Raw genomic sequence first — 22,041 nt, 5'->3', positions numbered from 1 at the left:
ACATGGCACAATTTTCCCTGCAGTAGTATGACTAACATACACATGACTGTGTGCAGTAGGCCATGATCAAACATTGTCAGGGTGCGGCATGTTAGGATGAGGATGTTTCAGGCAATAGCTTTTACTGGCAAAGAGATTCCTTACAGTAGGCTATTTCTAAATCCCATAACATGCCCAATGCATACTATTCAGATATGCTGCAATAGTTCCAACATAGCATCTAGTGCTATTTGGCATGCTCTATGTATACATAGCATCTAGTGCTACTTGGGCATGCCCTGTGTAAACATAGCATGTAGTACTACTTGGGCATGCTCTGTGTAAACACAACATCTAGTGCTACCTGGGCATGCTCTGTGTAAACATAGCATCTAGTGCTACTTGGGCATGCTCTAGCTAAACACAGCATGTAGTGCTACTTGGACATGCTCTATCTAAACATAGCATCTAGTGCTACTTGGGTGCTCAATATGACATCATACTGCAGGGCAGATCTGAATAGTAGGTTTGTTGTAGCACGGCAGGGGAACAGCAACTGTCTACAATGTTGCTTCTGACTATTTTGGAAATCTGAGACAGCATATTTTTGATAAGACATTGAGGTTAATTGGTCAATATCATTAAAGTCCTTTGCAACTTTAATTTGAAAAAATGATATTGTTATCTGATTTTTTTAGCTTAAGCTTAATTTCAACTTAGATTTTTAGATGTTATGGAGGTTTAGAATTAAAGATGAAGGACAGGGATTTAAACTATTTATTTTCTGATTTGATTATCTAGTTATTTTGCTCACTTGTTTAGATTTATTTACCTGGATAGTGCAGTGTTCCCAATGAACTATTTTCAGGCTTTCCTTGTGGATACAATCTGAAAACACTGATATCATAATAAAAAATTAGACAGTGACAAAATATTAGCAAAGCAGCAAAAAGTGGACAATTGCAACAGGGCAGAATAGTAATTTGCAGTCTATTTATACTACACATGCTCGCATACCATTCGCTTGTGACACACTTCCCTGCTGCCACTCGCTCATATTGTCAAGTCCCCTAACACCCGCTAACTCAATCCCCTTGAAGTTAATAGTATCTCTCCCAGAACCTTGAATCTAACCCTAAAGACTCCCACCCAGACCTTAAAACTAATGTCCTTGTCGATAAACCTAAAATCCCCCTCCCTAACCCTAATCGCCAAATCACTCCCTAAACATTAACATCCCACCTTCACTCAGTAAATCTATCCTTCTGATCTCCTCACTTCACTCTGTTAACCAAATATCCCCCTCCCCTCCCTAAACGTAAACTCCTCCCTCCCTTTTCCCTTCCCCACTTACCTGGCCCATGGTGGGCAGTTGCCTGTGCCCATCTGGTTTTGCAGCTGCATCTCAGAACTCACATTCGATTTCAAGCAGCTGTTCGGGCAGCTGAACAGAAGGGCCACAGCCATTTAAGTCCTTGGATGGAAGTGGTTGGAATCAGAGCAGCTGGGGCTTGAGCAGGTGGAGAGCACCCCTATTTACATATGTTACATCTGTGTTTAGATTGTTATTAGATAAGGTATACAGTCATTTCTGAAACAGTCTTCTTATTAACAGTGCAAAAAGGCAGAGATGGCAGACTAGGAAGAGAATGGATATTAAAGGAAACTAATTCTTACAGTACTTACAGTATTAGTGTAGGATTGGGGGTTAAGGGAAACTACAGAGGAGATAAAGAAATAGAAGTGTCAGCACTAAAAATGTAAGTTAATTTAATAAAAGGAGAAAATAAAATGTCATAAGGATTTTACTTATATAATTGGATTGCTTTGAGAGCAGAAACGTGTAATAGTAAATTGTAAGCCAGCAACTTCTGGGAAATGATTGAATACTTCTAATCAGATTATTCACTGATCTGTGAGTAGTTTATGAAAATCAGTGTATCAGCTGCATAAAGACAGATATTTTGATGTCTTGCAGAATTAAGTACTAAAATTCTTTTGTTGCATATTATTTCTGATTGAATTTTCAAACGGGATGATAGCTAATATGAACAGCAACATGAATGTGTCTGCAAGTTAGGGAATGGATTAAGGCTCTTGGTTGTTAACAAGGTGCTTCCTGTAGCCGAGGGTGTATAGTTTGATTATTTCTACCACCATTTGCCTACTGTATGACTATGAGCAAATCACTTAACCGGGCAGTATTCCTAGGTCGCCCCCTGAAAAGAGATAGTTGTGTCCAATTACCATACTCACATATCAAGTGTATAAAAAGTAGGAAGCCTTGTTTAGTGCCTCCAGTTACTGCAGATGTATCAAATATGAATCTTTAAAAGAGCAATATCATTGCAGGCTGAGGGTAATTACAGACCCATAGGAAGTAAACTACTGAAGTTACCTACCAAGGGATAATGCTGGAAGATATCCCCCTATCACCGTATATATTAATATAATTCTTGAGAGATGTGGCAACAGACACACAGTGCAATTACATTGTTTTTTATTCTGGTTTGGAAAGAACTTACTTTTTATCACATCAGTTTGGAGTTAACTGACTAATTAAAAGTTTTAACATATACAACTGCCACTTCATGACAAAGAGACATTTCTCATATGGCTGTAAAAGGAAAAAAGATTGTCATCAGGCTTAAGCTGTAAGGCTCAACTGATATTAAGAGAAAAGAAAATATGAAAATATGCTGTCTTATATTCCTGTCTTGGGCAGGTCCTGTCTTTGGGATCATAGAGCTACTATTGTTCCAAGCTCCTCATCTTTCCAGGTAGCCTAACCATGAACTCCATCTCACAATAAGGCAATTGGTTGTCAGTTACATCTTTTAATATATGGTGGCAGACAGATTTTAATATTCAGGCCAGCCAAAGATGTTATGAAATCATTAAACCTGTTGGACTGCTGTGAAATATTGTTTCTTTGTAGGAGAATGGAAACTTTCCCACCATGAAATAATTTAATGAAATCATTGTAGAATACACTAGAAATCTAATAAATGTTACACCAGTCTGGTATACCTCATCAGAACCATTGCAGGAGTGTACTTTACAAACACCTTGACCAGTCTCTCAATTCTGTTTTACAACTAAAACTGTAAAACAATTACTGTATCTTAAAACAGTAGACAAAGTTTTTACCAGATTAACAAGACCACACATTTCTCTTAATAAATGCTTTCTGCACAGAACACCAGTCTAAGGGGGAATGCTTCACTTCATTTTCAGGTCACAATTTGTTTAAAGAAGTATAAAGAATGATACACCTTTATTATTGTGCAAATGTACTAGTTGGATGACATATATACACAGAGTACTCATACCATTACAGTACTGCATCTATGTCTAGACACCTGAACAAACTGATTGGTAACACAGAAGGTGGGGTAAATGAATGAATGGCAAACATTTGTCATTTTTAAACATCTAAGGTGATAAAGAAGTAGAAAAGAAAACAATATTTTTCACTGCACTCTAAATTATTTCTGAATCAGTTTGTGTGTGTGTGTGTGTGTGTGTGTGTGTGTGTGTGTGTGTGTGTGTGTGTGTGTGTGTGTGTGTGTGTGTGTGTGTGTGCATTTCATGTGCATGAATGTAAAATAGCCTGATTACTAATTAAGGCATAGCATGGTTGCATGCTTTGAAGAGCATAGCTAAACATGTGAGATAGTATCCGTAGTGAAACCAGTTTTTTTAGAACAAAATATGGGGTTTATAACTGTGCCTGTTTCCAATAATACAATTGGCATTTTTCATTCTATCAGGTCATTTCAATCCCAGACAAAGTAAAGTATCAAACATGTGTCAGTATGAAATGGATGGTAATTTGGCATATCAAATTAAATTCTACTTTTGATATACAAACAGTTTGGTGTTGATCAAAAGTCATGAGATATGACAGTTATGGTGTACTGTAAGAAAATGCATGTGATGCTTGTTCTCAATGGAAGATGAAACATTCGGATCATTGTTTTAAAGTTCTTCTGACCTACACTAATTTTATTTATTTTATTTTATCTTTTGTTGACTGGTTTAGTCCCACTCAGCTAGCAGCATTTTTTCAGGGGAGACCCAAGATGGTATTTATACTACTAGGGGAAATTTGGCCAGTGCACCAGGGACCCACCCTTGCTCTTTTCAATAAGTGCCATGGGATCTTTTACATCCACCTGAACTACCAACAACTCAAGCAGATGAGGCCTTGGTTTAATGTTTCATCCGAATGCTATGGAAGTGAGAGTTCATAGGTTCATAGATTGGTACTAGGCTATCGGCCCTAGGGCCTATACAAGCCTAGCCATAACAATTCCCTGGATATCTCTTCCCACAATATTTACTTCTCTGGACCCCTGTCTTGCAGGGTGACTGATGTGATCCCCGCAGTGAATTTCCTATCTCCCATCCAGTTGTCAAGGTTCCTTTTGAAGAGGGCCAAGGAGGTGCTCTGCTTGACATATATGGCCAGCCTATTCCAGAGTAAGGGGAGTCTCTGCGTCAGGAACCTATCCCTCCAGCATGTTTTGTTTATTGTGATGACAAGGTTTACATCCCTGGAGTGTGTGGCTTTGAGGGAAATAAATAGCCCTTGCAGGTCTTGAACCCAGGACCCTGTACACTATAGTCACAACAGTTAACCAGTAAGCCATCACAGCAGTCAGAGTATATGGCCCCCTAGTGGCAGTATGCAATGTTTTGCTGCCATGCTGACATTTAGCAGTGTTAAGAAACAGCACTGTATTCCCTGATAGTTATGCTTTATCATCATCATTCAAACATACAACAAAGCCTCAGACTAGGGTGTGTAGAATGTTGAGATGCATGATCAGCTAATATTCAGTGCAAACCTTTTTGAGGAACTTCAACAGAAGGAAACAAAACTACACCAGGAAAGTACAAGGGAAGTGAGAAAATAAAAATAACTCACATGTGTCAGTGCTGAACCACAGGCTGACACTAGAGACAGAGTGGAATGATAAAGGTACAAGAAGCAGGAAGGGAAATGAGGAAGTATAAGACAACAAAGAAATACACATGAAAACTGCAATTCTCTAATAAATTCCAAGTGGAGTGAGTGGTGGCTCTAGTGATTCAAATCTCTACTTCACAGCTCCAGGTTCTGGGGTTCACTTCTGATATCCAGTGAATGTTTGTGAGTTTGAATATTCTCCTGGGGTCTGTGTGGGTTTTCTTCAGATATTCCAGTTTCCTCCTGGCTCTCAAAACATGTTAGTTGATTGGCTACTCCAAAGGGTCAAGATATATTCCATTCACCCTTGTCAATGTGACTTGTGTATCACTGAAAAGGATCTGTGATAACTAGTTCAGTTATGTAGTTAACAAACTAATAGATTATTGCATTCTTATCTTGCAATGAAATAAAAGTGGACATATTCCACATATTTTATTGCACTTTCATTAATAATAACTATTCATAAAATTAGTATTTACCTAATGTAATACATCATCCAATACATTTTCCTGTGCTTGTACTCTTGTCCAGTCCCCCTTTATAGTATTTGCTTCAATAGTCATACAATTTGTTGACATTGTTGCTTCTGAAGGGTATAATTAATCCACTAGGATGCTTGTGTTATCCAAAGCTCTGTGAAAAACTGGTGGCAGCCTTTGCCCAATAAAAACACGATTTGCAAAAATTGTATACAAGATCTTTTCCCAATGGGGTTAGACATTTTTGGTAAAAAAAACTTACATTTATGAAATTGCCTTACACCACTAATTCTAAAGACTACAAGCATCTCTTTTAGATCTTATTTCCTATTCCACCTCCCATTTTAATTTATAGAACTCCAGCTTTCCTTCCACTTTTTCATGGCTTTACCTCCCTCCTTTAACCCTTCCATCTTAAGAATAATAATTGTTCTAGTGTTTTAACTTTCCATAACGCCTTCCTTTATTTTTCATAGGTTCATATGTTCATAGGATGGTACTAGGCTATTGGCCCGGAGGCCCTTATGAGCCTAGCAAAGAAATTTGCCCATGTTCCCTCAAAGTCAGCAACTGTCTAGCAGGGACACAGGTGGGATCCCAGGGGTATATTTTCTGTTTCCCATCCAGTCGTCCAGGTTCCTCTTAAAGAGGCCTAGAGAGGTGCTTGACAAGGAGAGGGAGTCTATTTCCTCTCAGTTTTTAACTTTTGTAACTTTTAACTCATGCTAACACCGTTATTATCATCATTTGTCTTTGTAACTCCGTCATTTTCTCTTTTCCTCTTCTTTAAACCTTGTTGACAAAGTTTCTATCCTCTTTATCTTTTTCTGATAATAATTTTTCTGATTCATACTGCACCTCTTTTCATTCACTCCTGAACCATTCACACTCTCAAAGCATAAAAATAATTCCTTGTCCAGCCAAGGATGGTTTTGAATCATTTACGCTCTTATTATCACAATGTCATTATCCCACATACTATCCCCACTTCAGTCCCTCTGAATGCATGACACATTTCTTATCATCAAATCTCTTTTTGACCTACACATACATCTCTTCAATCATTTCAAGAGGTCATTGTTCCCCTCTACTCGTCACTCATTAGACCCATTATAGAGTACAATGTCCCTTTTGGTATGTACCTCACAAGACATCTACAACAACTGGAAAGGCCACAGAAATACCTCACAAAGAGGATTACAGGCCTCAAACAGGTGCCCTATGCAGACTGTCTCAAAAAACTGCAGCTTTACTCTATCGCATATCGCCTACTCAGGGGTGATCTCTGCCTAACATACAAAGCTATGTCAAACCCAGAGCTTTTAGACATGCTCCACTTAAAGAAATCCCAATCCCTATGAGCTACATGCTCTAGGGACCTAAACCTTGTCACCACAATAAACAGAACATGCTGGAAGGATAGATTCCTGTCCCAGAGACTTCCCATACTCTGAAACAAACTACCTATCTATATCAAACAAAGCTCCTCATTAGCACTATTCAAGAACAATCTTGATGATTGGATGGGAGATAGGAAATTCACCCCAGGGATCACTTCTGTGGCTCTGCTCGACAGTGCCACAAGAAAATCTAGGCCCTAGGGCCAATAGCCTAGTACCTACCTATGAACCTACACCCATCCCTTTCTTTCTCTCCTTTTGTTTATTTGTTCCTCTTCACCATGTCATCCCTTTTTCTTTATTCCTTCTTGGGATCTGTTGCTTTGAGAAGGAAATCGGCTATGGGTTCATATCTGCAAGGAAACCAAATTCTCTTCTGCCTCTACTCATGTCAGCCCATTTTTTCTACTGCTAGCCTCTTTCTTTCACATTCATTTTATATGTGTTTGGTAGCTCATACACACACTTTGAACTTGATGAAACTGGTAAATATCTAAAACAGAGATGTAACTGGGGCTTGGTGAAGCAATTGGCTGCCCCAAGCACAAGATGCTAGGGACATGATCAGCAGGTACCAATGTAGCAGGAGTGAAGAATTAGCAGTGATATATTAAGCTGCAAGAATATCATGGCTTCAAAAAAGAATGCCAGTGCTGTATTTGTGATCATGACTATAGCATGGAAGTGCTCACTATGAACTAGTAACTGTAGCTCACTTGCTAAAATCTGTTTTGCTCCTCAATTTTGAGTTGAGTAGGGCACCAGCCTATAGAACTGCACACAGTGCCAAATGACCTACTTACAGTTCTGATCTAAAATATAGCCCCATTATTTTACTACATTTATTATCCTGATTGTCATTACTCCAAAAACAAATGGAGATTCATGAGTATTAGTTCCAAAAATGGAATGCATGATACATTTTTTACCCTTGCATGTATTAGAAATGCTAAATGGGTGAAAACTCTGATTATTAACTTTTGTGACTTTATAATCTTCTCCAACTCAGTGTAATATCAGCCAAATACAGTATACTTCACCTTAGTTTTCTGAGGAAATGAGCTGATTTCAGTGCCAACCCCCCTCAGTCAAATCTTTAACCATTTCCATACATATGAATTGTTCCTTCATCCTTCAAACACTCCACCATAATCTCTACCTAAGACAGCCTCTCCTATGGACTTCAAAGACTATTGACCTATCTAATGATGCCCCATTACCAAAATCTTTAGAAAAAAAGCTATATAATCAAATATTTAATTATGTTAACAGCTACAGCCTCCTGTCTGATTACCAACATGGCTTTCACAGTGCTTTTAGCAGCACTACAGTTTTACTCTTTGCAAAAATAGCCTCTACTTTAATATAAATGATGGCCTGATTACAGCAAAAGTATTTGTTCCATTAGGTCTGTCAATCATAATGTACTATTATACAAACTCAAAAGTCACAGTTTTGGAGATATTACTGACTGATCCTTTAAGTCTAATAGAGTAATCAGTACTCAGGCCATGACTGCCTCAGCACAGGTGTACCTCAAAGTTCCAGTGCCAGGCCCACTCCTCTTCTCTTTATTCATTAATGACTCAACAATAGACCTACCTACACTAGAACTTACACTATATGCAGATGATATTTTACTTCTGGAAGCTAGCAAGGCAATCTTTGACTTGCAGGTTCAGCTACAAACAAGCTTCTCTGACCCGTATCTGTGATTAGCACATAACAAACTTCTTATTAATCCCCAAAAAAAAAGAGAAAAAAAGAAAAGACTGTAATTCTCTTCATGTCTACCAAATCAGTAAAGCCTACCACATATCTTACTTAAGGAAATACACAGTAATCCTATCCGTAACATCTCTGAATACAAATGCTTAGGCCTCGCACTTGAACAAATACTTAGGCCTCACACTTGAACAAATACTTAGGCCTTGCACTTGAACAAATACTTATGCCTCACACTTGAACAAATACTTAGGCCTTGCACTTGAACAAATACTTAGGCCTCACACTTGAACAAATACTATAGCCTCACACTTGAACAAATACTTAGGCCTCGTACTTGAATCCTCACTTACATTTTCTACTCATATTCATGAAATCACAAAACGAGTCACATCAGAGCTCAAACTGTGCTATACAGTTGCACTCCTATTAAGTCCAGTAACTTTGAAGGTAGAAGCTAAGAACATCCTAGTCCCCAAACTTGAATACTGCCCACCTTTACTGACTTTGCACTCATTCTGCAACACTCAAAGAATTCAAGTCACCAAAAATAGGATTTTCAGATTTACATTGTTATCCATTTCTCACACTCATCACTTTGAGCTCATGAATAAACTATACCGACTACCAGTTAATGTCAGGGGTTTGCATCTTTTCAGCTGTCTTCTCTTCTGAATTTTAAAACTGGAATACTGTCCACTTCTAAAGTCTCAACTCCCTTTTAGGGAAAAACAGTACCCCTTAAGATGTAGCCAGGGCAATGACATCATACTCATCAGGCCACAGTTTAGAAGTAGGTTAGTTGAAAAAGTCTTCTCATGTAGGACCCACAATTTAAAATAATTTATCCCAAGAAATCTGAACTATAGCTACACTTCTAGAATTCAAAAAATCACTAGATATATGCACATTACCAATGAAGCAAAATTGCTATAGAGAAAATGGTTAATAAACTGATGTAAACAGATAGCTCATAGTCCTGGTTTGTATAACAGGAGATTAGTGAACCACTAATTAAGGATAAATGTATTTTGTAAATAGTGTACATATATATAATGTTATGATATGTTTTATGTAATGTTGTTTCACTGCAGTACTTTGATACAACTTTCTGTTTAACTCTACATTACAACTATTAATTACATGATCTCCAAAACTGATTTCTATTGTTAACTTATTTAACTATTGTATAACATTCACAACTGATTTATACTGCTAATGTTCTGAGAGTCCAGTGCATAGATGAAAAGGGTCTGCTGACTAGCCCACCTATCCACTATGAAAATATAAATAAATAAAATAAATAAATAAACATCATTGCAATCTAATCAATATAACTAAATGTTTCCTTTTTCTAGAACATTTTGCCTATTGCCTGAACTCCAGATCATAAATTCCTCTAAGGGGTTATTTCTGGTACATACTGACACCCTAAAGCCATGTGACTACTTCTACATTAACTTTAGGGCTTGTTTCCTATTTTGATCCCATATGTCTTTGAAGAATTTGCCTCAAAGCTTGGGTTGCCTACAGTTTCAACACTTGGTAGGGCCCCTCTGGGTAGTTAACTTCCAGAGCTTGGATTATCCTGCCAGTAGCAATGAGGTCATGTTCTTCACCTAGGTAATGGACTCATATGTTTACGGTGCCTCCATGGTTTATTAGAATGCACTGTTTTACAAATTCGAATCAAATTCTATATTGAAATGGGATCCGTACAGATCCCCGAATGCACTTTCCACCGAAGCAGAAATCACCGAGCATACTTAACCGAAAGTGCTGTTCACCGAAGCAGCACTTTCAGAAAAGTATGCTCGTTGTGCCGGTCGTACTACAGTGTGGATAAGGGAAAATTCCCTTTTCCCCACTGTAGTGCAACCTCGGAGTGAGAATATTAATGTAGGGGTGGTGTGGGGGGTGCAGGGGCCTTGCCCCCCTGCATAGAAGTAGGTTTAATGTTGTTTTTTTTTTTAAACATACTTTACCGTAAGCACTTTTTCGGTGAAAGCACTTTTGGTAAAGTATGTTCAGTGATAATGGATTCTGACTTTTGATCTTTCGATCAAAAGTCCTAGATCCATTGAAATATAACTATTTACTCTTTTTAAACAAGGAAGCCGGACTACACCTGAAATTGAAAGGAAACAAAAAATATAACTAAAAAAAAAAAAAAAAAAAAAACATTCAACTGTTTCGAACGAACTCAAAAACATTTTAATAAAAATAACCACAGGTCAAATCTTGACATCATCAGAACCACCACTGTGAAATTAAAAGGTCCTTATATAATCAAAAAGACCGCCAAAGAACATAACCAATCAGATTAAACTGTGATTCCAGTTACTAAAAACAATAAACAAACCTTTTCCAAACAAGTAAAATACTAAATTTTAAAAATATTTCAAATAAACCAGTCTAACACCTGTTCGCTCTCATTTTCAGTATACTTGTTATAGAGATGTTTTCATTTAAGCCGGAATATTTTGCAACATCGAAGTGCAACTGCCAGTACATCTCACGCTGCAAAAGGTATTTCATCCTGTCCCCAGGAAATACCCTAACTTTAACTTTTTCCAAAACTAAAAACTTAAACTGCTGAACCCCAGAGCAAGTATTAGAATGTCTAGCTAAAGCACTTATGTTGTTATTCTTCCTGATACTATAAAGGTGCTAATAAATACTTTTATTCAGAGGGCTGACAGTCTGACTGATGTAAAATGCTGTACAAGAATCACAGATTGTGAGATATACAATTCTCCCACAAGTTGGCTTTTCCAACAAAAGTTTGATATGTCCAGGTTGTTAGATAACAAATGCAAATTCCTAAAAATAATGTTCTGAACATCCCCAGCATCTAAAGAATAGTGTAAAACCATGCTGTTGTTGTAATTAATGCTTCCTTTTGACCCTGAATTCCTACAGTCATTTAGTCCAAACCAGAAAAAATAATCAGAGAGTAATGTTCCCTTCTGTGCGCCCAAACCTCATCCAGCAATTGCTCAAATAAAGACACCAGATAGCCCCTATTAAGGAACATCTCCTTTAGTACCCCAAACTGTTCCAAACACATATTGTCTGATGATGTCAACCTTGAAATTCTAATCAGTTGACTTTTAACCATCCCTTTCTTCTGGTGGAGGGGGTAACAGCTGTTAAATGACAAAAATGCATTACAATAAGTAGGTTTGCGGCATATTTGAGTCACAAAACCCCCTTCAGGAGATTTGGAAATCTCAATATCCAAGTAGTGGATTTTGTTCTTGCTAATAGTAGACGTGAATCTAAGAAGGAGGTACTAGTCTGCAAAGAATTCAAAAATTCAAGGAACTCATTTTTCAAGCCATCCCAAATAATCAGCAGATCATCCAAATAATGGAAATAACCTCTGCAGTTCTTGTATTGTAGATCACTGAAAGCATAGTCCAGCTCCCACCATAGTAGGACTGCATTTGCAAACAGGGGGGTGCCACACCCAATATCTTCTTAAAAAACTCTCCATCAAAGGACAAAATGTTGTTGCAAAGTACCATCTCCATCAGGTCCAAAACCACCCATGTCCATATCATATCCTGACCACCAAACCATGTCACAACTTTACCAAACCAGTGTCCAGGGAGATAACCGTAAACAGACTTTGGTTGTCACATGTCACCAGCAGTGCAGAATCTCCAAAATGTACATCCCTTAATTTATTGACCAAGTCCCAGGAGTTCCTAACTATGTGCAGAAATAGAACAAAGATGTTTTTCAACTTAAGAGCAATAAATTTAGCGAAAGGTTCTAGTACTGAACCATGTGCTACCACAATAGGCCGTAAAGACGGATCTTCCACAGTAGAATGAATTTTCAGGATCCCAAAAATTCTTAGGATCACAGGATGTTCCACCCTAAGAAATTCATATAACCCGGAGGGCACTAGGTCTAACAAAATAAAGTTTATCAAGCAGTATCATCAAACATGATTGACAGAGCTCTCACGATAGGAAGACAGTGTTGTGGTTACTGTCATGACACTTTGAGAAATGCTTCGCTTTTTGGAGTCATTAATCTTTTTAATCCAAGCACTTGCACACATTTTTGTTCCACAACTGCATGCTACTGGCTTACTATCTGTATTAAGATTCAGTATAATTTGTTTTCATTACTTCAGTTAACTTTTCAAAATGTGAATGATAATTTATTACTTTGAATGTTTAACTGTGGAAAATGCCTTAATCTCTGAAATACATTTTTATTTTTTTTCAATTTTATACTCTTTTTATGGCCATAGTATATTTTCTGTTCAAAAGCTTGATACTTATTTAAATCAAACAACTATTAGATACCCTTGTGTGATGGCAATTTTTTTAATTAATACTTGCCATAATATATATATTGTTAACATATTCAGTTAGGGTAATTTTCAAGATGACTGGATCGAAAATATTTGGTAGGGGTCATTAATGGTTGGATGACTTAATTATGTTTTTGCACCTAGTTGCCAAATTTTTGGCATTAATTGGAAACAGTCACTGTTTAATACCATTTACCTATGCTATTATAGATAGCAATATTAAAATAATCACGCTTAAAGGTTCATTATTTGAGTTTTATTTAATAATCCTATACTAATACTGATATTTGTTGAGATACTGTCTAAGCTGCATTAAAGCTACATTAAAGGGTCTGTCAGTAAGCAAAGCTACCTGTTATAAAATTTTAAAATTAAAAATATCTCATTAAAAATGGTTTATCAACAGTTATCAGCCTGAAATCATAACTTTCCTGTTTAGGGACACAACAATTAGGGGCACAAATTAAAGTTAAATTCCTAGCAAAAATGTCTTCATTACAAAAATCCACAGATAACAGCTTTTCTTTAAAGGATAGTAGCACAACTGTTACTGCTGATAGAAAAATTGTAGAAATGTATCAAATCTTACTCCAGATTTTATATGCTAATTCACTATTGCATGAGAATAGTAAAGAATTAAATCTTTACCTCAGTTATTTAAAGCTTCCTGTTCTACCTGGTAATTTTATTGATGCCTTATTGTCCATTGCTTGAAACTAAAGTTAAGGAAACTATTACTTTATTTAGAAATAATAATGCTCTAATATCAGATGATTATATATCTGACTTTCATAACATTTTATTTTCAAGTATGTTCAATAAAAGTGGATCTCAGATATATGCATAAAACAACCTAAGCTGATTTTAATTCATAAACCTAATAGAGTGAATCAAATAATCATCCAATGTTCTCATTATTCCAGATCTAAAACTATATGTTGCTATATTAAACATATTAAATGAAATAATCAGGCTACCCCTTATCTGAGTTCTCAGTTTCAGTCGTTTAAATTCATTAAATTTGGGTTCATTATTTCTTCTTCTTTTTTAAAGATTTTTAATCAAATTGAACATATTAATACAACATATTAACATTCAAAAGAAGAACAAACAATCACACAAAAACAAAAATAAAACTACTTACAATAGTGTCTACATCAAAACTATTATGCCTTATGATTCAAATGTTAATTAACATAACTATTATAAATTTGTAATTCAATATTTTCCTAACAATACATCCATTTTAACCAATTTTTATATTCAAGAGTAATCTTATTTTGTTCATATGTTCTCATCCTAGTAGTAATCAATTAATTCAAACATATAATTTTTGCAATATTTATGGATTCATTATCTCTGCTTAATGTTAACTATAACAGCTCTATAAATTGACACTTCTAAAGCTGCTGAAAATGGCAATTATATCTATTTAAGATTATGAGTAAATTTGGCTTATTTGACATTTCTCAAATAAAGAAAGTTGTGTAAGTTGCACTTATCTATAACAGTAGATGTTTGAAATTCTTTACTGCTGCAGATGCCTGTAGGTTGTAGCCTGTCAAAGATACAACAATGGTCTAGCTTCCAAAAGCTTTCAATCTATCCCACACTGTTGATCTGGCTGCTTAAAGTAGAAGTTAAAATTCTTTATTGCTGCAGTAGCCCACAGGCTGAACTCTGTCAGGGACAGAGCAACTGACCAGCTTCCCAAAGTCACTCTGATTTCTAATAGGTAAGCCATTTTTGGAGGGAGATATATGAACAGCCAATGTGATTAAAAATGTTCAGGACTTTTTTCCCCTAACCAGAAATGGGGAACTCATTCTGAACTAAACCAAGATATAATTAACAAACTCTAACTTGTATCTCGAGCAATATACAAGAAGGGGGAAGGTGGGTGGGTGCCAATACTGTGACAGTGAAGAATTCAAACATCTACTATTATGGATAAGTGCAACTTACACAACTGTACTATGGTCATTATGTCCATTGCTGAAGTAACCTATGGGTAGACTATCATATCTTATCCATCCTGTTGAATGGTCCTAACAAGGCCTGCAATGGACCTGGAAAAAAGAATTCAGTTTGTAGAGTCTTGTTAAAGTATAGATAGAGGACCATGTTGCTTCCTCTAAATGGCATCTAAACTCCACCCTTTCCAGATTGCCATTATAGAAAATAAGGCTCCAGTGGAAGGTACCTTAACACTGCTTGGAATTAATTTCTATGGTGAAATTAACAAAAACACAGTAGCAGAAGACAACCACGTGGAAATAAACTGTTTAGACACAGGTTGACTAAACAGAATAGGAAATTAAGAGCTGCTTAGCTTTCCTAAAGGACTTAGTTCTGTCAAGATAGTACCTGAGCTGCTTATGCACACCCAGAGTATGTAGAATCTTCTCTCTCTCTTGTTCAGGCCAGATCCAGCACAAGGTGACCTAGGCAGCTGCCTAGGACCTAGTGCTGGCAGAAGGGCCTGGACTGGCCATAAAAAAATCCATTATATCCCATTCTTTGGAAGGAAGAACATCAGATTCAAAGGTCTTTTTTCCAGCATTAGCATGCACTGCATGTTAGTTGGTTTTAAGTCTTCTAGTCTTCAAACATAATTTTAAATTTTGCATCACACTCACAGCATCAATATGCATGTCAGGGAGAAACATCAGGATACATTCAGGGAAGTCTTGCAGTAAGCATGCACATCTGGAGCACTCCAGCAGGAAAGAGTAGGATTGTCTCAGAGATCGAGAGGCACTATAAGCATGACAGGAAATTAGGACATGGAAATCCATGCATGTGTGTGTGTGTGTGTGTGTGTGTGTGTGTGTGTGTGTGTGTGTGTGTGTGTGTGTGTGTGTGTGTGTGTGTGTGTGTGTGTGTGTGTGTGTCTGTGTATGTGTATGTGTATGTTGTCCTCACAAGTGGATACAGAAAATAGCCACCTTCATGCCATTCAAGATGATTATTGGTGCCCTCCAGAAAATTCAGGTAAGGGAATTGTGGATTACAATTTAAAGCATCATAGTTATTGCTCAGAAAATGCATATTTTTATCCAAGTCCTACAAGCACTGTCTGGTTAATTGACTTGCTTAGTGTCATGCAGTAGACAAATGGAGAAAGGTAGAATCAAACACAGTACCCTTAATTATAAGAAGAGCTTATTAACAGCTTAGAGCCTTAACCCACTGTACTAACTGCCAGACCTTCTGTAACTTCTTCATTTTTTGATAAATCATATAATAAATCACTCAAGATAACAATAATTCTGTGATGATGTGAGGTATTCCCAGCTTTGCCAGGAGATGTAGGACAGTGAATGTGTAACATATACCAGCATAGCTAGCTGGAGTTTTGTAAAGAATTATATGTCATTTGTATTTCAAACTGCTTTGTACAGGTGCTTGTGTTAAAAATGTACAAACAGCGGGTCCTGCTGGACAGAAAAGAAGTACACCTGTATGCTAGATTGCATTGTTAATGTTGAAATGAATATATCATAACAGAGGATACTGGAAGAGAAGAGGTTATTCTTAGTCCAGTTAACTTTGAAAATAGTCTGAAATTACATTACCTTGTTAAGGCCATAAAGATTGTATCTTACAGTTTTGATTGCATCCAGAAATGAAATGTCTGTGAAAACCATGACTAGGAATCCTACTGCATTGTCCCTAGGGTTGAACTAATTGCAACCCTGGGAGGGTGGAGGTTTTGAAATGGTTTTGTAGCTTTCAGATGCTATAACACATCATAGCAAAGTTTTATGTGTGTGTGTGTGTGTGTGTGTGTGTGTGTGTGTGTGTGTGTGTGTGTGTGTGTGTGTGTGTGTGTGTGGTAACACATAGGTGCTAGATTCTGGTTCAGTTTCTAGTAAAGGGGGTAGTGTGGGGACCAGAGTCAAATGACCAGATGTATGTAATGTTATTCTGTAATCCAGCACTGAAATGATATTTTAATACTACATGAGACAGAAGTCTCAGAGCCGTCTGCTTTTGAAATCTGACAAAGAAGGACCATTCATCCACATCATCTTGCCTTGCTCTAGTAAGTGAAAAAGGGGACTGTAATTCTTTAGATCAGTCAGGAAAATATAGTGAGATTAGTGAAGTATCATTTTTGTATCTGTGTGAATCTTTACATCAGTGTTATTTTTAATATTTCCTGTGATTGAAACTCTGGTGTCCATTGTAAATATATGTTTAGTATTTTCATGTTCCTTTATTATTTATTATTAAATAAATTTAACATTTTCATTGTGGCTGGTCTTTTAGAGAATATGTTAACCTTTGAGAGTACTTATATTTATTTGTTGACACTGTGGCCACTCCTAATAGCCTTGCTGCATTGGTCAAACACTACCATTTGTATTAGTATTAATTTTACTCAGTATAATTGGGTACCCCTGTAAGCGCCTTAGAGTAGCTGGCTTTGGAGTGTTCTGGTGGCAGTATCTACCTTACAGTCTGGACAGAGGGGGCATAGCTGGTAAATCTGTGCTAGTCTTTCCAGGTGTGTGTGTGTGTGTGTGTGTGTGTGTGTGTGTGTGTGTGTGTGTGTGTGTGTGTGTGTGTGTGTGTGAGGTACTTGTAGCAGGGATATAGAGCACTGGTTTCACAGAGAGGGTGGTAGAGGACTTGGCTTGAAACACTCGGCTGAGGACTCAACTCTATAGCTGTGGTCAGTGTGGAGTCTTATTTGGGGCGTGACGAGAGAGAGAAGAAGCCCAGCCCCAGGATAGGAGTGTGTTCCTTGTGTGCTCTTAAAGGAAATTGTGCTTGGTGCAGAGAGCTGCATCACTGTGTGTATCTATTTTTGTTCCATGTGAACATCTGTCACTGGTGTCCATGGTGAGGATTGAGACTCTTTCATTACTGTCCCAGAGGAGGGACATCACACATTCAATAATGCTAATCATTAGAATTTCATAGCTGTTGCTCAGAAAATACATTTCAAGTTAACTGGATTTGTGTAGCCTTAAAAAGTTCTGAGCTATTAACAAACTACTTCCTATAGTCAAAAGTACAGGATTTGATTTCTGCTGCCTCCATTTGCCTACTGTGTGTCTTTAAGCAAGTCACTGAGTTAGTTCTCTGGGATCATCCCTTAAATTGGACATTTTGTACAGTGAGTTTACGTGGTCAGGAGATAGATAAATGAAAATGGTATTTAAATCTGGGTCTTTGTGTCTCATTACTTTCGGCTCTGTTCAGAATTCTTCAGCAAAGAAGTTGACAGATATTTGTGTCTATCCCTTGTAGAATTTGTGGCTTTCTGTCAAATTGTTGTGGATTGCATTTGTCAAATAATGACAGACATGAATTTCAGACTTTGCATTCTTCAGAAAATGTTTGGAAATCCAACACTTTTTATTCTAGCAACTATCTAAGTATATAACTATATAAGAAAAAACATTTTGAATCAGTTACTGATTATTGTGTCTTTTGTCTCTGAGCTGAGCAGAGTTGAAAGGGCAGAATGGGTTGCAGTGGGTTCCACTGTATGATTTTGAAAGCAGTAAAGTGAGATACCTTTCACGCCCATTATTTAGGAATGTGTTCATTCACTTGTTTTCAAGTAGATATCTGAAATATAGTCACGTAAGTGGCTGCAGTTGACAGTCGTGTGTGTATAAATATTTAATTCCTGCAACCCATAGTAGTTATGGTGTAAGGGAAGGAACTGATTGTAGAAAAACAGGAACATCATCAAATGAGCCATGTTCTTTGGGTACGATCCTTGGTTTCTTTGTTTTGTTGACTGTTGACACTGTGATTATTATTCCATTGTGAATAAAATAAAAAGCATGAAGTCTGTGAGTTTAATGTTAATATTTTAACTGTGAATACATTTTTAATTAACCTTGATTTTTTGCAGGCACACAGGTGTGAAATGTACTGTATTGGGCTACAACAATCTGTCTTTATGAGTAAGTCTATGAGCTGCTTTTGTAGAACAGAATTTGATTCCCTCAACCTTCATCACCTCATCAGACAGAACTTTTACGTTGCCTTTGAAAAGGGACACTTGTATCCAGTTGGCTGTCCAAACCTGCTAGCAAATGCATTGCACATTTGTCTTTTCAATTCCTGCACCCTTCACATTGACAGTAATTAGTGTTTTACTATATGCTGTTTAACTATGAGTCCTAGCACATCTTGTAGTTTAACTGATTACCAGATTCATTTTCAATAAATGTAAGTTTCAAGTGAAGAGTTGTTTACCGTTGTTCATAGTAAGTCTGTTTTCAGTGTGAGGGTGTTTTGTTAAGATGCTTGGCAAATGGCTGTCTGTATTTTCTCTGTAAATTTTGAAATAACAGCTTTAAATTAAATCCAAGTCTGTGTGATCATTGCAGAAGTAAAAAAGAAACAGCACACTGATACATTTGAACATATTAATAGAAGTATTAATATAACATGAACATATTTTATAGTAATTGAGAGGAGACAGTCAAGTAATGATATACTGGTATGCCTGTAAGGTGCGGGGAGGTGCAGTACCTCGACTAGGGTCCTATCTGACTATGATTCAGCTCTGCTTTTTCCTCATATTTGGACTGTTCCTTATAAAATATGTGGTTTAATGGCAAATCATTGATTGAGGACTGCATTTACGAAAACTAGCAGGTGTGAACTTCAGACTTCACATTCTTCAGATATTATATGCTAATTTTGGCAATGTTTTAAGTATACGATGACAATATTTAAAATTGGTCCTTGATTTGGGTCTTTGTCCCTCTTTATTTTATTGGCTTTGTTCCCTGATTCTTCAAATAAGAGGTTGGAATCTGTGACTGTAAGGCCTAAAAGCAGCCAAAATAACCATATCATCATTGTAAAAATGGGTAGGAAGCAGGGTATGGGGACTAAGAATGTTTATAAAGAGATGGTAAACAAAAGTGTCTCAAATACACATCTTTGGTGTACAGCAAGTTTCCCTTGTTCTGAATAAAAGAATATTCTGTTCATTTTGATAAAGAAGAATTGTTATACTGAGGCATGTCATTTTGGACAGAAGTCTGGAGTGCTGAATGGAGAAAGGTATTAGAAGCTAGAATTAGCACAGTTCTGTTCCATATATTAAATTAAATGGTGAGGGGGGGGCAAAAAATGCTTAATTATGTTTCACTTAAAGATGACTGACTATTTAGGAAACAAATAATTGCCCATTGCAATTAATTATCAGTATAGTCTAAAACAGAAATGCTGTTTACTCATTTGATGCATACTGAGCTAAATATGAAAATGAATAAATATATATATATATATATATATATATATATATATATATATATATATATATGTCTTTTTCTTTCGGCTGTTCGCATTAGGGGTCGCCACATAGGATCATCTGTTTCCATTTCTTCCTGTTCTCTTCATCTTGCTCTGTCACACTACCTACCTGCAAGTCCTAGTTGGTGTGACAGAGCAAGATGCAGAGGACATGAAAAAATGGAAACAGAGGTAGTTGGTGTGACAGAGCAAGATGCAGAGGACAGGAAGAAATGGAAACAGATGATCCGCTGTGGCGACCCCTAATGGGAACAGCTGAAAGAAGATATATATATATAGTAGTACGGCCTCGGCAACAGGCATACTTACGCAAAAGTGCTTCTTCGGTGAAAAGCACTTTCGCATAAGTATGCGCGCCCTTAATGGATTCGGACATTTGATCTTTCAATCAAACGTCCTAGATCTATATATATATAGATATATATATATATATATATATATATATATATATATATATATATATATATATATATATAAATATTTATATATACATATGTATATGTGTATAGTGTCTATGCTACTGGTTATTATAGATTATAGTTTACTGTAGTGCAACATAGGAATACTTTAAGGTTAGAGCAAAATTTTCATGGTACTGACTTCCTTTCGCCAAGCCAATATTACAGGCAGTGGGGGCAGATGAATGTAAAGCACAGGAAAATTTTCTAATTGCATTTTGAAAAATTCAAAGTGGGGATGTAAGGGCCAATTAAGGAAGGAAGCCATAAACAGTAATAACCTGATAGGGAAAACTATGGCACAACTACCAGTATTTCTTTGAAATACTGCCTAATGTTAAGAAACAAACAGAAAGAGATGAGATAAGGCAGTGAGAATGTTAGAAGTTTTATTTTAGTAAAATATCTGAACTGCTTAGACTTTTCAGGCTTGGTGAAAACATGATTCAGGCTCAATATTTTACTCTGTCTGTGTTCAATCAATGACTTTTTCAGAAAATATGGCAGATTATAACACATAAATATTCATAGTCATTACTGTTACTTTTTTTACTTAAAAATGCATTTTGAATATTCCTAGTTTTCTTGTTTAGCTGTGTGAGGTTCCGCATGGCAGGTTCCCATTGTCTGAAAGGAGGTAATGTCTGGGCAGCACAGTTCTGTGTTTAAAATCTGTGCCTCACTGCCAAGGGTCTGGAGTTTGATCCTGATGTCTGGTTACTGTGTGGAATTTGCCTATCTTTTTATTCATCTTCATGTTTTAGTCTGAAGATTAAGGCCATGCAGAGCTGAAATGAGGTTGTCTGGCACACTTGGTAGTTTTTCCAGACTGACACCCATCAACCCAAACTTTAAAGGCAGAAAAAAGGTATCCCCAAAACCGTGGACAGAAAAATACTGCAGTGGTGGCAGGCTGTTTGCTTTAACTGTAACAAACACTTAGTACAATTTATTAGCACACACTTTTCTTCTAACTGCTACCACGAATGCAGCATTTGCATGCATTTATGAAGCCACAATACCTTTGCGGCTTCATTAATGAATGCCTGTACTACATTTATGTCCCATCAGCAATTGTCAATTAACAGCTTGTGCCTGGAGCAGCCAGTCCTTCCAACTCACCATAAATATAGCTTTGATACTATGAGCTGCTAACAAGCTTCTTTCCGGCATCCAGGATTTGAGTTCCTTTGTATCATTTTACCTGTTACGTGATTTTGAAAAAGTCACTTAAATGATATAAGGCACTAGGGAAAATGTGGATAGGCTCCTCAACTGTTTCTTGAATTTCATGCCTATTAGATATATATGGACCTATGATTTCTATCCAGGGCAGCGGGCATTGCTTTTGGATGCTGTTTTACTATGATGTCTATAAGTGGTGTAAATTGGT

This window comes from Protopterus annectens, chromosome 8.part0, assembly GCF_019279795.1.
Source record: "Protopterus annectens isolate FY-2018-M chromosome 8.part0, PAN1.0, whole genome shotgun sequence".
NCBI lineage: Eukaryota > Metazoa > Chordata > Ceratodontiformes > Protopteridae > Protopterus > Protopterus annectens.
This window is presented reverse-complemented; position numbering follows the sequence as displayed.